Source organism: Zonotrichia leucophrys, chromosome 6 (genome assembly GCF_028769735.1).
Source record: "Zonotrichia leucophrys gambelii isolate GWCS_2022_RI chromosome 6, RI_Zleu_2.0, whole genome shotgun sequence".
Lineage (NCBI taxonomy): Eukaryota > Metazoa > Chordata > Aves > Passeriformes > Passerellidae > Zonotrichia > Zonotrichia leucophrys.
Window position 1 is genome coordinate 24,381,679 of NC_088176.1, and position 15,793 is coordinate 24,397,471.

At 42.2% G+C, this 15,793-nt stretch overlaps 1 protein-coding gene across 1 annotated transcript in view; it reads left to right on the top strand.

Annotated features, from left to right (window-relative positions):
- Window positions 1–10,046: 10,046 nt before the first annotated feature.
- CSGALNACT2 (chondroitin sulfate N-acetylgalactosaminyltransferase 2) overlaps window positions 10,047–15,793 on the top strand; it is a 32,704-nt gene continuing 26,957 nt past the window's right edge. Inside the window, exon 1 of the mRNA XM_064716983.1 lies at window positions 10,047–10,184. The gene's annotated coding sequence lies outside the window, so the exon portion shown is untranslated. The remainder of the gene's footprint in view (window positions 10,185–15,793) is intronic.

Sequence of the window (15,793 nt, forward strand, 5' to 3'; positions counted from 1 at the left end):
TCATGAATGTTGACAAGAAATAGATTATTGCTTTTAAGTACTTATTCGTAGTATAAAAGCTTCTTATGTCTTCTGTGTATGCTATTTTTGTAAATATTTCCCTTGAAGTGTTTCCTGTTTGTTCTGTGTTGCTACTAGTCAAAATGGTGACAATTTTGTTTCAGTTCCTCTTTGGAGAGTAAATGTACTTCCCACATGGGAATAAAGTGATAGAGCAGATGATTATTTCCATTGGTGCCAGAAATACTTATGTACTTGGCTGCCCTGAGGAAAGTGAATTCAGAGGGAACAAATGACTCACCTAAACATACAGGTTGGAGGCAATAACTTTCTAAAAATTTCTGCCTACCTTTTCTAAATATCTGCAGAAATGACATGGTTTACCTGATCTGTGCTTTGAGTTGTGACAGGTGGGGGAGAGCATGAATCTTACATGTCAGTACAGACCTTAAAGCAGCACAAGGAAATCATTGCAATATTGGTTTCCACAAACTTCCAGAGGAAGGATACTCAGAAAATCTATGTGAGGTTGCAAATTTTAATTTTCAGAAATTGGCCTGTTTCATATAGTAGAAGTTCTTAAAAATACTGTCCCATGGTTATGAGGTACATAATATTTAATTAAGTGGGATTTTGTCTGCAACTTGTCATGCAAAGTATGCATGAATCTCTGTGATACCCTCAACTGGACCTTAGCAATTCTCAAAAACAGTAAAAGCAAGCTTATATTCCTTATTGATTTAGTATCAGTCTTATATGAAGAATATGAGCTTCAAAACACATATAAAAAGAATATTTCTACTCTATAACTTGAAAGTAAAAAAAATTACTTATAATTTTGAACTACTTTATTTCAAAACTCAGCTTACCTGAAAGTGTTGTTTCTCTCTGTAGCTACAGTGGTAAATTTATAACAAAATACTGGAGATAATATTCAAAAGCAACAGGCAATAGTCCCCATGAACAGAGTGCAGATGGGCCATAATGTGATGAATGATTTGATCTTTTCAGCCCAAGCAAACTTCCTGAAAAGAACCAAATCATTCTCTAAAAATTTATGCAAGCACTTAAAATCTTAATAAGAAAACCTAAGTTCACATCCTCTCTATCTAACGTCATAAAATTTAAGTAGTCCCTCTGAAGTTAGGGGGATCATTCATAAATACATTATTAATATACATTTGCTGGTCTAAAGTCCAATATCCCAAGATTCAACTAGCAAAAGTACAAAGGGTATTATCAAAATGTGGACAAAGTAGCAATAGCCCTGGTGTACCCATCCCTGGTACAATATTTTAACTTGCCTGTTGGGAAGCAGTCTGTAGAATGAAATATTAGACACTAGAGAACAGGTAAGCACAAATAGAATTGTAATTTTTACCTAAAAGAGACAATGAATGAAATATTTTCTGGTATTTATCAAGTTCTCCAGTAAAGCTAAGTCATTAATTTAAGCTCTGGTTTGTATTTTCTCATTTCTAAACTTCCTATTCTAAACTTTGGGACAGCAACCTGTGTCTTCCAGTCACAATAATTAAGTACTTCTAATGCATTCTGAGAAAATCAAAAGTTCCTCTCTTTTAATAGTTTTTTTTTTTAGCTTTACCTGGTCTTTTAAAGGGTTATATGTATCATAAACCAACAAATTTCTTGCTGAAATCTTTTTCTTTGAGCCATTATCAAAGATAATGTTCTGAAGTTAAGTAAAAGCATTTTGCCTGCCTGAGGATAGATGAGTACACCTTCCCTTAAGCTCATCAGAAATAACTAATTCCTTGTTTGGGTTTAAAAGGCACAATTCATAAAAATGCAACTTTATCTCACCTGAAAGCACTTTCATATGGATTACAGAGTAATCTAAATAGTGAGAACAGTTTAAGAGCACTGCAGATTTGAAATCCTGAACAATTTCTGATGTACAGCTTCAATCTGGATATCAATCAATCACTGCAGTTCCTAGTCTGATTTTTCTTCTCTCAGCAGGTCACATAAATTATTGTTGAAGCCCTTATATAATTTTTCAGCTGTTCAGGGCATTCCTTCCTGACATGATCACGATTGAAAGAGTTTGATGTGAACACTAATTTTTGTTTGGAACATGTGCCATTTTCATAGCTTCCTGCCAATGCAATTTCCTTTCTGAATTTACTGCGCTTAAGGATGGAAGTATTTTAAAATTTTTAATAAAACTAAATCAAATTAATATGTATTTTAAGCATTTGGTTTGCAAAGAATCTTGCTTGTCTGTATTTAGGTGTATTTGAAAGTTATTTTGGGGGAAAAAACCCCAAAAACTCCACTTAGTTTTTCAGAGAATGTAATGTGGTGTAAGCTATAGCCCAGTGCAAATCAATAAACCAATAAGATACACTCATCCTACTTCTTTTTGCCAAACTGCTGCCAATAACAAGAATAGTATCCCTTTATTGAAGAGTATTTTACAAAAAAGGAAGAGAGTCAGAATAAATTCTTGTCTCTTGGAAAAGCGCATGTCAAAAGGGTGGAATCCCAAGTAAGGGGTGACTGATGGGACAGATGGGAAGGCTGAGAGAGGGGGCTGATCTCATTCCTTGAGAAAGCTAGTAAGGATTCATCTTCAGATGATTAAAAGGCTTGGAAGAGCATTGTAAAGACTGAAATGTGGGAAAAGTGTATGAAAAGATCCAGGAGATCAATACCAGAGCCAGAGTATTTTTTTTTAATGTGTACAGAGCTTTGAGAACCAGCCAGCAAGGAACAAACAGTGTTAACTGTTCTTCAAGAGAGTTTTTGTGTGGTTAAGAGTGTCAGCAGAAGACAAGAATTATCCTTTCTGGTACAGGGTATAAATAATTGAGGGAGATTTTAGCATCGAGTCAGGAAATCATTTCAATGCATACTTCACTGTTTTTCCTGTGCAGAGCCTTTCTGAACAGTGCCCTGGTCCAGCCAGCAAACAGAAAGGCATAAAGTTTATGCAGCCTGTAGGGATTTTTATTTTAAAGCATTGCAGTTGGAGGTGTAAACCAGTGTTGTTCTTCCAGGATCATTTGTTAAAATGAACTGTGACAGTTTGTAAAATAGCAAGGAAAAACTGATGATGTGAGTTTTTGTATAAATACTATGAAGAATACTTTAATTTATACTGCAGAATATTGATCCTCATTTTTACATGCACAAAGATAAAATAAGCAATCAAGTTAGGTTACAAGTTACCATCAGAGGCAACTCTGTAACTGACTGAAATAATGTTTATGCAATCAATTCTGTTTGCTTTCTGAGTCTCCTTTATGGTTTCCTCATGCTAGAAAATGTGAAATACATGCTTTGAAATGCTAGACCTTAAACTAGAGATTGCTTCTAATTGTTATGATTCAAATGAGAATTATATTTCCTAGGCAATACATAGCAGAACACTATTCAAGGATATTAAACCTTGAAACCCAGTGATATGAGTAGCCCATATTCCTTTATTGCTATGAAAGGCATCAAGTCTGCACTGAAGACCTTGTCATACAAGATTTAAGCATAGCTCAGGGGGAGCAGAAAACACACATAAAATTATCAGCAGCACTTTAGCATTTACAAGTTAAGCTATGTTTTTCACCTCCTACACGTGGCCAGATTTTACTATTTGCATTTGTCTGCACTCATAATGAACATCTTCATGTTGTGAGTGTACATCAGTAATTTAAACACAACTTGCACACAGCTTCTAAGATGCTTGACTTGCAGAAAAAGTCAGTTTGAGAAAACATTTTGTCTCTGTGCTTATCCTGTCATAAATACGATTTGTTTTTTTAAATAGTGCAAATCCTTGTTTGTCTAGCATAGTGCCAGAACTGGTAACTGACATTCTTTACACTTAAATTAAAAAGAGAATGAAACTGAAATGGAAATATCATTTATAACGATTCGATTCCATCTAATAAATACTTCTGAACTTGATATTCCATAATTTAAATGGGGTGCAGGCTGCCAGATGAGGTCTTTCTCATTCTAGTTCTAAAAATAGGGACAGGAAAGGAGAAGCAAGAACACATTTTCCTTGCTCTTGAGAAGGAGTGGGAACAAATTCAAATGATTTTCAAAATGTTCAGCTATCCTGTAATTGCATTTCTAATGTAAAATCTTGCTTTGAATTAATTTGATTTGGAATTTCATTTTACCAAAAGATGTGAGTCATTGTAAGATGCTCATTAGCAAAACTTTTTCCTAACAAAGATAAAACAATCATTACAAGTCAGCAATTAAAGAGAAGCTTGTGAGACTGCTAGGAATGCAGTGACATTTGATCTTGACTTTGCAAATCAGTTCAATCCTCACCCATTGGTTTTATAATGGGAGCAGTGAAGTCTCAACAGCGTATTTTAACACTTTTCCAAAATCAGCCACTGCTTTTATGCACCACAGGAACAGATGCCAATTTCCATGAAAATCTAAACAAAGTATTTCCAACTGCTCAACTGAGGTATGAGATTTTTTTCTGGTTGTCTGTTGATATTCTGTGGTACCCAGGAGGGTTCTCTCTTGACAAGGGAACCTTCCTTTTGCCCTTTCTTAATACTGTTACAGCCCTGTGAGAGTTTTTCAGTCATTGGAAAAGTACTGCTAATAAAATCAAAGTAGTTAGGTGATTTATTATTACTTCCATGCCATTTTATGGGAGGAGTTTAAAAATATGAAAAATGCTAGACTTAAAAACATTTTAATGATGTATATGCAACAATGAATAGTACCAGAAACAAGAGAAACAAATAATTTGTTTTATTAACTGGCTGGGAGTTCTTACTCAAATAGAGGGAGATCTTTTTTGGGCAGTAACAGACAAGTCTTAACAGTAGCAAAAAGACCCAAACCCTAAACTGGAGTAGATAAATATTGCAAACAGTGGAGCAGCACAGTACAGACAATGAACATAGAAGTTTCTTAGTCTCTGGTCCTGTCTAGTGAATGAAGAATTGAACACTGACTTTGTACTAACTGTTTACTAAACTATCAGCATGGATGATCATCTCTGTCTGGTGCCTTTCTACAGTTTTGCTTTTATTTTGTGTGTAAGTGGTGGTGGTTTTATTGACTGTTGGGCAGGCTCAGTGGGTACACCTGACCATGCAGTAGCACATATTAAATACTGATAGAGTATTTTGTGTAAAACATGAATGTCAGATTAAGAAAGCCCAAATATTTCTCTCTAGAGAGACTGCACTTACTGTAAATATTTAGCTGAATAACTTGAGCTTTGGTGCATGTGGCCTTCAGGCACTGAAAAACCCCAAACCAGATAACAGCCAAAGACCTTGATAATTTATATTGTTATCTCATCAGACAAGGAGTGCTCATGAAAGATTTTCTGGTTTAAATCTCATATATAGAATGTTCTAACTTACTTCTTTTGCTGCATCCTAGGTAGTCAAGTCTACAATTTAAAAAGTAATTTATTAGAACTGATTTTAAATATGTTACTTTATGGTATTCTTAGGTTAATGTTCTGCAGTACTGAAGGACCAAAAAAAAAGGATTGTGTAATTTTTTAGTATGGTTTGCATAACACCAAATCTTCCAGTCAAAACCCTCCTATTTGTTTTCCATTCTAAGCACAGAATATGGTTGCTTGGACTTTGTTTCAGAACTGCTTTGCAGTCAATGTATTCGTGACAAAATTTTCTTTTCTTTTAAGAAAAATGCCTACAGCATTAGACAGAAGCTATATTGTAAAGGTGTTTTGGAATGGTCAGAAATAAACCCGTATAGGATTCCAGCAGTACCTAATAGATCACTTTCCATATATGTTGTTACTGCTGACTCTGGTGTGAGACCCTGGTGCAGCTGCGAGCGAGCAGTGGAACCGTGGGCACACAACCCATTGTTCCTGCCAGGAAAAACACGGCCATGGGGCCAGGAAAATGCTCAGCCACCACTGCAGAACGTGGCCTGCTGCTCTCAGCTGGAGCACCAGCAGAGCCCAGGCATTTCATGCAGCTCCCTGCTTGTCCCTTGTATTCCTTTTCCCCATGGCACCAGCCAGAGCGACACTGTACTGGTGGTACAGGAATGTTTCCACAACCCATTTGCTGCTGTCACAGAGCCTGGCAAACATTTGTTGCTAACAGCAACTATATGTTAGTTTCAAAGAGAAAAAGTTATTTGAAGAGATTGTATCCAAAAAATTCCGATTTATCCTTCCATACACTTTTCCAGATGCTAAACAATCACTATTCAAAGAAAAAAGCAAGTGGACTACAGTAAGCACTTCTGTTATCAGAAGAAAGCTTTTCCAGATAGCAGATAAAACTAAATTTTATTTACATTCACTTACAGCTGTGATTGTATTGATTATGTTTTTATGATAAGGAACATCTTCTATTTTCATGAAGTAGTACCATAATTATTGGGTCTGCTTTAATGTATGAAAGGACTCTATATAAATTTTAAGTCAGTTGATACTGTTTTCTAATGAGAATTTTTAAAAGGAAGTAATTGAGCAACTGTGATCCCAAAACAACAGGAAATGAGCAATCCATAGCAGTTCATTTACCAAACATTATATAAATTATATGCTTCTGAGTCCAAAATTCAGTACATTATAATACCAAAGAATTACTATTTATTTGATCCCAAAACACTACATGAAAAAATGCAGTCCTTCAGCACTCAGAGATGTAGAGGCCAAAAGCCTAGGCATTGACAAAAAGGAAATGTTCAATGCAAAATAAAGGGCACAGTAACAATAAATAGAGGAAGATATTTGTATGGTATGTTGGTACAAACTAATTTCACAGGTGAGCTGTCTCTCCTAAAGCTCAGGTAAGTCAAGAGGCTATTCCAGTCTCTGAAAGCAGCAAGGTAAAACATCCTGGCATTCCAAGTGCCTGTACACATGTCCTTGATGCCCCACAATAACAAGCCTGTGTCCTTCCAGAGGTGCAGAGCAGGCCCTGGGCTGGGCTCTCGGTGCCCAGCTGGTGCTGACACTGCAGCAGAGCCAGCAGAGCCTGGGCTGGAGCCTGGCATCGCCCCAGGCAGGCGTGAGTTAATGCTGCTCACAGCACGGCCCCATTTCCCTGCCCACAGCAACAGGAGCAGTGACAGAGGGTTACACAGGGGAACTTGGTGGGAAGCTCACATTGAGGATCTTGAGGGATGTAAATCACAATGATTAAAATAGTGTAGGAGGGTTGATTTTGGGCTATTAAAATTTCTTCATGATTTTGCTTGCATTGTTCAGTATGTGTCATAAATAATTTGCAACACTTCAGGAAAAAGCAAGCGGTTTCACATGGGATCATGTTGGAATTGTGCCATCAGTAAAGCTGAGCTGTGGTATTTGACAAAAAGCCTTGTGTCAAGGCAAACTAATGACTATTGTTTGACAATTAAAGCTCAGAATTTTCAGGCAAAACAATGGGCCATTTTTCTTATTCTACATGCATGTTTCACTTTGGCTCAAGAGGTTAATAGAACAAAACTATCCTTTGTTGAAGGGTTGCTTTTTTTCTTTTCTCCTTTGGCCTCATTTACATTACTCCTTCACTTTGGTATCATGTTCTCAGATCAGCTCTTCTCACTCTTTTTCTTTTGTTTCTTCCCCTCCAGCCCACACATATTCTTAAAAAAAAAAAAAAAGGCACGAAAAAGAAAACCAAAACCACTAGAGGCTGGAGCTAATGCTGTTCTGGAAAACGCTTCTTTTTTGAATAAGCTATTGCCAGCCAGCCACTTCCTTTCCCCCAACTGTACCAATTTAAAAACAGTGTTTAGCAAAGTTTAGGGAAACATTTTTAAAGTCTGTCTCCTAAATAACCATCCTATCATAATATTTTAGGAAAATTAAAAGTTGAGTCACATAAATATATAAATATATACACTATTGCTCTCAGATGCTAGGAAATCTGCAACTGCCTAAGAAAAATCCTGAGGCTGAAATGAATTGTATCTTAAAACACAGACATTTCCTAAATGTTTTATTCCCTGCTTTATTCACAAACAATGTGGGAATTCCTCTGTACACCTGTAAGATTAACATCAAATAGGAACTATAACATCTGTCTGCATAAATATAAGTCTGAGTTATGAAGGAATATCTAATCTTAGAAGAGCTTGTTCTGATAGAAGAATCAGGAAACTATACACATAACTGCAAACCCATCATTTTTCCTGACATGGCAGACCTTTTATACAGAGACCACTATGAATACCCATGTTGTTCCTATGAGAGGTTAAGAAATCTATTTTTTCCTTCTCTCAGTCTGGGAAAAAAAAACAACCTTTCTGGTAGAGAAGACATTCTGGTAAGCAGAGGAAACTGGCACTTAGAGAAAAAGTGTTCTGTGTATAATGCCCTGGAAGGCCCTCTATAGCTGTGCCCACACAGCAGCAGCAAGCTCCTGTGGAGCAAGGTGGTACCTGGGGAACATGAAGGACAATATTCAGAGTCTGGTAGCTCTCTCCAGGCCAACCAGTGGGTGCTACAGCACTGTCAGAGTTTCTTTCAGATCTTCAATGTAGGGTTAGTTAACAAAATCAGTCATTTCAGTTATTTCCATTCCGTTATCTTCTTGTACTCACAAATATTATGTCTACAGAACACTGCAGTCTCCAGTGTGAAGGTGTCTACTAAACTCCTACTCATTATCCACAACAAAGACAACAAGCAGGATGTTCAACAGTCATCTGTAACATGCAACACTGAAATTCTGCATGAGGTCAGGTTTAAAATAGTATATTTACAAACTGTTTTCAAAGAGTAATAAACCCACATTTACCTAGTTTGAGGAGTGCATGTGTGAATATTTAAAATCCTCTGATAATTCTCTTCTATGAATATAAATTTTAAGTATATCTTGGAGGGATACCTAAAATGATGATCTAGCACTGTGACAAGTTTTAATGGCTAGGAAAGTGTCTGGATGGATGGAACACCAGCCAAGTGTCTTCTCCTTGTTCATTTAAGGGATTCCCTGGAAAGACCTTTGCTGTCTGAGGGCTTGAAACCCAGACTGAACAGATCTGATCTTTGGACACGCAGCCTCTCCCACGCCGTGTGGTGCAGCTATTTATGAACAAATGGGTTTATGCCCGCCTGAAGACAAAGGGCTGCTCTGTGCTAAATGGGGTACAGATCTCAGCAGTAGCATGACAAAGGATGCAGCCTCTGCTGCTCACACCATGGGGCTCTGTTCTGGGACGCCCTCAGTGCCTGCCTTGAGGCAGGTGAGCAGTCCAGGCAATCCAGCAGTGGTCTCAAATTAGGGGGTGCAGGCCTGTACCTAATAAGCCTTTACTGGCTTTCTCCAACTCTGACGAGCAGGAGCAAAACCATTTGGTACATAGCTGTGGGAGAACATTCCTAACTTACCAGCTTCCTGAGCTTTCCCCTTTTAAACTGCTACAAGCCACCATTCATGTATGTGGCTGGAAGCTGCATGAGTTCCCAAGCCTGGCTTCTTTTCAGGTCAAGCCCTGCAGAAAACTAATATTTAAAAAAATTAGTGTAGTGAAACGTTCTTCTGGAAATATAGAACGGTACATAAACACTTGGATAATTAAAAAACAATTATTGGGAAATTCTGCTTCTTGTTTCCACCATAAAGGCTAGATTTCAGGGTTTTGCTAACATGTGAGAATCAGCATCACTGTGCTGCTGCTGCAGGAACTGTGCGAGCTGCGGAGCCCCATGCAGGGCAGGCAGAGGAGCTGCGCTGCCGGTGCCCGGGCAGAGCCGGGGCTGTTCCCAGGGCAGGCAGGGTCAGTGCCCGGCCGGGCAGCGCTGCGAGCGGGCAGCGCAGGGCCCGGGAGCCCCCGGTGGCGCTCGGTGCGGCCGCGGCGCTGAGGGCCCGCCGGCGGGCGCGGCCGGCACAGCCGCGGAGGGTGCATTGATCCGCTCCGCTCTCGCCCTCAGACGAGCGCTGCTCGCCGCTCCCGGGGCGCATCGGACCGCGGCGCGCCCCCGCCTCCGGGCAGCGGGGAGCGAAGGCGCCGCAGGGCGGGGTGCGGGAGCGGAGGGAGGTGCCTCGGCCCCTCCCTGCTGCCGAGCAGCGGTGGCGGCCCCGCTTCCCCCACGGGACTGCGCGGGGGACCCGGTCCCGCCCCGGGGGCGGTCGGGGGCGGCCGGCCCGTCCCCTTTAAGCGGCGCGGCGGAGGGTCCCGCCCGCTCATTTCCGAGCGCGCAGGAAGTGCAGGCGGGCTCCGCGCCGGCCCGCGCGGTGAGTACGGCGGCACCGCGCCCCTCCGCCCTCCGGCCGGCCCGCTCCTCCCCGGCCCCGCGCCCCTCGCCTGCCCGCCGCCCCTCTCCGCTGCCGGCAGAAGGTGCCGCGCAGCGCCCCGGAGCCCTGCCGGCCGCGGGCAGCGGCACGGCGGCGGGCCCGGCCCCGTGTCCCGGCCCGGAGCGGGCTGCGGCCGGCCCGCACCGACCGCCCCGGGCAGCCGCGGGTCTGCACAGCCGGGGCTGCCCCGACCGCCCTGGCGCGGCGGCCTGGACGCCGGGTCGGTGGTACCATAGCGCTGTCTCAACAATAAAACGAATCTGTCCCTCACGGCTGCGTTTCCATTGTGTTGGCTGGCCGTGGGCGTGCTGGGAGCGCGTTTGTGCAGCCGCAGGCAGCGGGATGCAGCAGGCGGCCCCCCGGCACAGCGCAGCGCTGGAGCGGGCACGGGGCAGCGCCCGGCCGGGCTGTGCCGGGGCTGTGCCGGGCTGTGGGGCGGCCTTCGGGCTCGCTGCGGCCGCGAGAAACCCCCGTTCCTTCCAGCAACCCCCCAACATTGGGGAAATTATGATGAGGGTGCTTAATTATCCCCGGTGGAATGTTGAGCGTTGTTTCAACTGTGTTTTACATCTCCGGGTTGTCAGACGTTCTTGCTCCGTAAATTCTGTGCTCTTGCAAACTGTGAGAGTTTGGTATTGAGCATAAAAATAAATTGTGTAATTGTCACCAGGCAATTAATTCAGAAATGCTAAAGCAGTAACGGGGGATGTTGCAATTTGCAAGACCATTTTTAAACCTAAGTATGTAGAAATTTAAATTTGGTAGTACATGTTTTCAGTGGAGTGTAATCAGTGTTTACTTTGTTCTGTGGTTTTGCTGTTTGTTTGTGCTTTCCTTCTCTTCAAGTCCCTCTGTCAGGTGGAAATTGAGATGCTGATCTCTTCTGCTAAACTTGTAGATGATGGATAAGGACTGACTGTATTGTTTTTGCACCGGTAACTTAACTGCAGAAAAGAGAGGTTGTTTCAACACTGAGTCAGTATCTCTCAGTTTAAGGTCATACAGTAAAAATACCTTTTTTTTCCCCCCTTCTTCTTGGAGGCTGTAATGCTAGGCCTCGTAGGACAGTTTCTTCTTTTCCAGCATGCACTAGCTGCAAGTTCCTACCTTGCTTTAGTGTGTTTGAGGGAAACTTCTGGCTTCCCTTTATTTATTGGCTAGAAAGAGAGTCTCCGAGGAGCACCAAAGGCAGCAGCTTGGGAATATTCCCAGTAGCTGTCAGTGGAGGTAGATGTGTTTTGCAGAGGGGTGTTAGCTCAGAGCCTCAGTTACACCCTGAGGCTTTTGTGGGAGACTCTCCCAGTGAGTCCTTATCAGAAATATCAGGAGCCTGCACTGAGCATTGCCACAGCACCACTGTCCTGAACCATCTGCAGCTGAACATGGGAGGAGTAGTGGCTGTTGAAGTACATGACTGTACTGCTCAAACAGACATTCTTTAGCTTGTCTGTTGCTGGAGAAAACTTGTGAGAACTTCAGTGTGATTAAGATTAGTTGATGTTGAATAGTTCTTTTCCTTCTTGATCCCATGACTTTGTTTTAGCGTTTTTCTCAGGCTTAAGGAAGGAAGGAATAAAGGAGAAAAAGAAACCCCCAAAGCTGTTGGTACAGCTGCTGCATTGTGGTAGAAGTTGCACCAAATTACTCTTGAATGTAAATTCTTTGATTTTATGATCCAGCCCCAGGATATGGGTCTTCCCAAGTCAGTGAGAAACATCATCTGAGGGCATGGTTAAATAGTAAGTAGCTGTGGTCTCTTACCAAGAAAACCCACAAGCATATTTGGCACAAGGATTTCAACCCCTGCATCACAGTCTGCTACTTCATGCTTGCCAGAAGTGTTCTGTGCACCTCTTTATAAAAAGAATCCATCAGAATCACCTGAACTTTAAAAAGAGATAAAACTAAAACTCCCAGGAGGGCGGGTATGAGAAATATGAGGTCAGTTTTTTCACTGCAGAAAACAAATTGCACAATGTTTTTCTTGTCTCTGATGCAGCCTGTCATTATGAAGCAAGCTTCATGACTTGCAGTATTTTCTCCTTAAATAATGCGAAAACAGGATCACAGAGGTGGGGTGAAAGTCAGGCTTTGGATAAGTGCTAGAGCTGATGATGTCCTTGGCTTTTTGTTAGCTCATCTGCCCTCTAAAGGATCAGCCCTTCAGAATAAAAGTGTGGGAAAAGGCCATAATAATTTTACTTCTGGAAAAGTAATGTAGAAAATAGGCAGGGGTTTCAAGAGTGCAGGACTTTGTTTAAAAAAAATCATTCTCAAAGGGCACATTGGGAAGAAAATATTTTCAGGAGCTTGTTTTTAGAAAAAAAAGACCAAACCACAAATAACTGCTTTATCTGTGTATCTAATTATGCTCTTTTAAGCTTAGTGCTGGAAGTGGGGAAATGGGACCAGAACTCACAAGGTGCTGATAAAAGAAATATAATGCTTTATGAAGGGAATGGGAATATAGTTTTATTTCTGAGTTGGAACCACAGCTTGTAAGAAGAAATTTGTGGAAGGGGACTTCTTACTGTCTGCCAGAACAGCTTCATTCTGAATGATGATTAGAAAAGCCCAGCACATCCATTAATATTATAGCTCATTAAAAACAAAATCTGGAAGTGTGCAATTACTTTAATATCTTTAATTTCTTTAATTTCTTTTCTATTAAGCTCTTACTTTTTTCTTTTTTTTTTTTTTTTTGAGGGCAGGAAAAATTCTGCAAGTTACAGCCCTCCAGTCATGAGTGTCTTGTGGTGCAAAAGTAGTTGAATAGGGTACTGTTTTAGACCCTGGTTTAGAGGCCCATTTTGGGTGCAGCTAGCTTCTGCTTTTATCCAGGCCTTTAAAAAAATTTATTGTAAGGCTGCAAGTATTTTGTGTGTACTTAAAAATGTAGACTGACAAGTTATTCAGCTTGGTGTTGTTTGGGTATCTAATACTTTATGGTGTGTGAAGTCTAAATTGGTGATTCTGATGGTCACTGATAACTGAGAAAATCTTGTAAGAAGAGTAACAAGGTAATGATTGCAAGCTGTGTGTAGTCACTAAAGACGGGAGATTGAAGGATAAAGGAAGATGGCTTTTTTTCCCTTATCCTTGAAGGTGCTGCCTGTGCAAGCCTGGCACAGTGAAATGCTTGTGAGAGGCTTGCAGCCTGTCTGCTGGCACTGGGCTGTCTGTGCTGCACCTCGGGGTTATGGTCAGGCTGGCAGGGGCCGCTTGCTCCTGATCATTTCTGAATGGGGTGTGGGGGAGTAATATCTTGAAACAATCTCTGCTTTACCTTACTTGTTTTAAAGGCTCTTTCCATTCACTCACCAAATCCTCCAAAAGCAAGTTGATAAAACTGGCAAGTTACTTCCAGCTGTGAGTGCAAATGTGAGCTCTGGGAAGAGCATCAGAAGAGTTGGTGTTTCAGAGTGAAGTTCAGAGAATCTAAATCAGATGACATGAGGAAACTATCTTGTGAGGAATCATGTTTGTACTGTTTAAGTCTATTTCCTGACAGTCATATCCAGCTGTAATAAAAAGTGGCAGTAGTGTTTTTTATTGGCCTGTTTACTGATTTGAGGCTGCCTGCAGTGTAGGTGCTTTCCAGCACGGTGCTCTTGGGTGTGGTTGCTTCCTGTGGCCCTTCCTGTGTTCCTGGGAAGGTTTTGGTCTGAGCCCATGTCCCTGCAGTGGAGGGTCCCCGTGTCTCCTTGGGGAGGTGCATTTGAGGAGGGTGGGCAGCAGGGGCAGAGCTGCCTCTGTTTCACTTCAGCCTTTCCCCCTTTAATTCTTTCACTGGTGGATGGGTGGTGAAGGGCAGGTCTGTCTGGGTTTGTTCTTACCTTTCCTGCTCCCTGCACTAGCTGGTGGTGTTTCACTGCTCAAGCAGCTCCTGGCAGTGGATCCTACTCTTGTGGTACTGTGCTCTCTGGTAGGGATGTCACTTAGGGCAGCTGTCCAGAAAGCACAAATCAGCACCCAACAGCTACCACGTGCATCCTGCTGTCAAAAGTGAGGCTTCCCATCAGCTTCTCTGCCATGGCCAGAAGTGGCCTAAAATGTCCATCAGTGCATTTCTTCAGTAGATGGAGGGGTAAGAATGTTTGCCTGTGGCAGTCTGAGTACAAGTACACCCTTGGCAACTAAAGAAGAAGTGCAGGATGGAAGTGCTGTGGCTGTCTCAGCAATGTAGGGGTGGCTGGGCTGGTGCTGGTGCAGGGTTTGGTGGGCAGACTTTTGGCACTTGTTCTCCCAAAAACTAGGGAAAGTAATTTTACTCTTCTCTAGCATACTGGAGGGAATTTCAGTTCAAGGAAATCAATGTGCTAGTTGTAGAGCAAAAGTAAAATTCTCTCATGGCTAACAGATCCTCTGGAGATGGGTCCTACCTGCGTACTGGTAATGGCTGTGGCTGGCAGCAGTCGTCTCCTTTTGCTGAATGTAGCTCCAGGCAGGTTCTCAGGTGTTCAGAGTAAAAATAATACAATGCACAACAGGTAGGAGTTAAAAGTAGCTTAGAAATACAGTACTTGCAGTTATTGCATTTCCAAGTAAAATTACTGAACAGGTGAGGTTCTTTTATGCAGACACTTCTTGTATTTAACTCTGACGAATGAACATCAAGCACAAAATGAGGTTAGTATGTCTGTACTGTTAATTGTGCTTTTTGTCAGGACAATATATGAATGCTTTCATAGAAGACCAAAATTATAGGACACCTGAGTTCTCCAAAAAGTTGTGTATGAACCTGCAGCAGTTTAGTATTGACTAGCCCCAGGTAATTGTGTAAAGAAAAGGGCCCTAATGGTTTTTCCGATGCCAGTTGCCAGGGACATGGAAGGACAGTTTGTGGCTTTCAGGTGTGTAATTGCAGGAAGACATGAAAATTTAAAGCTGATGGCTGAGGTGCTGCTGTGCAGAGGTTCTGAGCTAATTCTGTGTGTGGCTATTGTGTTTGTCACAACAGTGACAGTGTGCTGTGTGTGACAGTCAGTTGCAGCCAGATCAGTAACCAGGCAGGTTTTCTGCTCCCCCAGTGCTGGTGTGTGGTGTTTGCATACTCTCCGTAGAAACTGCAGAGATAATACTTGGAGAGTTCTGGGTGGAGTTTGTGCTGCTGCTGCAGGGGCAGGTGCTGAGCAGCGATGCACAGGAAGCAATTGAAGCTGTTGGGAGCACAGCTGAATTAAAGCAGAGGAAATGATGTAAATGAACTTGTGTTTTGAAGCACACTGAAAACACCAAGTGCTACTGTTGAGCACTGTTCAGAGTGAACCCATAGTCCTGAGGCTAAGTTGTAAGTTTCTGTGAAATAAAGTCTGTCCTGCAAGAGTATTTTAGGTGACAGCTTTCAGATGGCTTGTGGTAGCACTTCTGCTGTCTCTTAAAGGCTTACCCAGGCAGTGGTGTCAGAAAGAATGGCACTTGACAGCACTGTTGATGCTGCTCACTGCCCCAGGGGCAGCAGATGCCTTGCACGTCTTGTGCTGTGGTAGAGTGAAAATTGAGACTGCTGAGTGATGGTAGTGTAGTCCATCTTCCATGTGCTCTGTGAG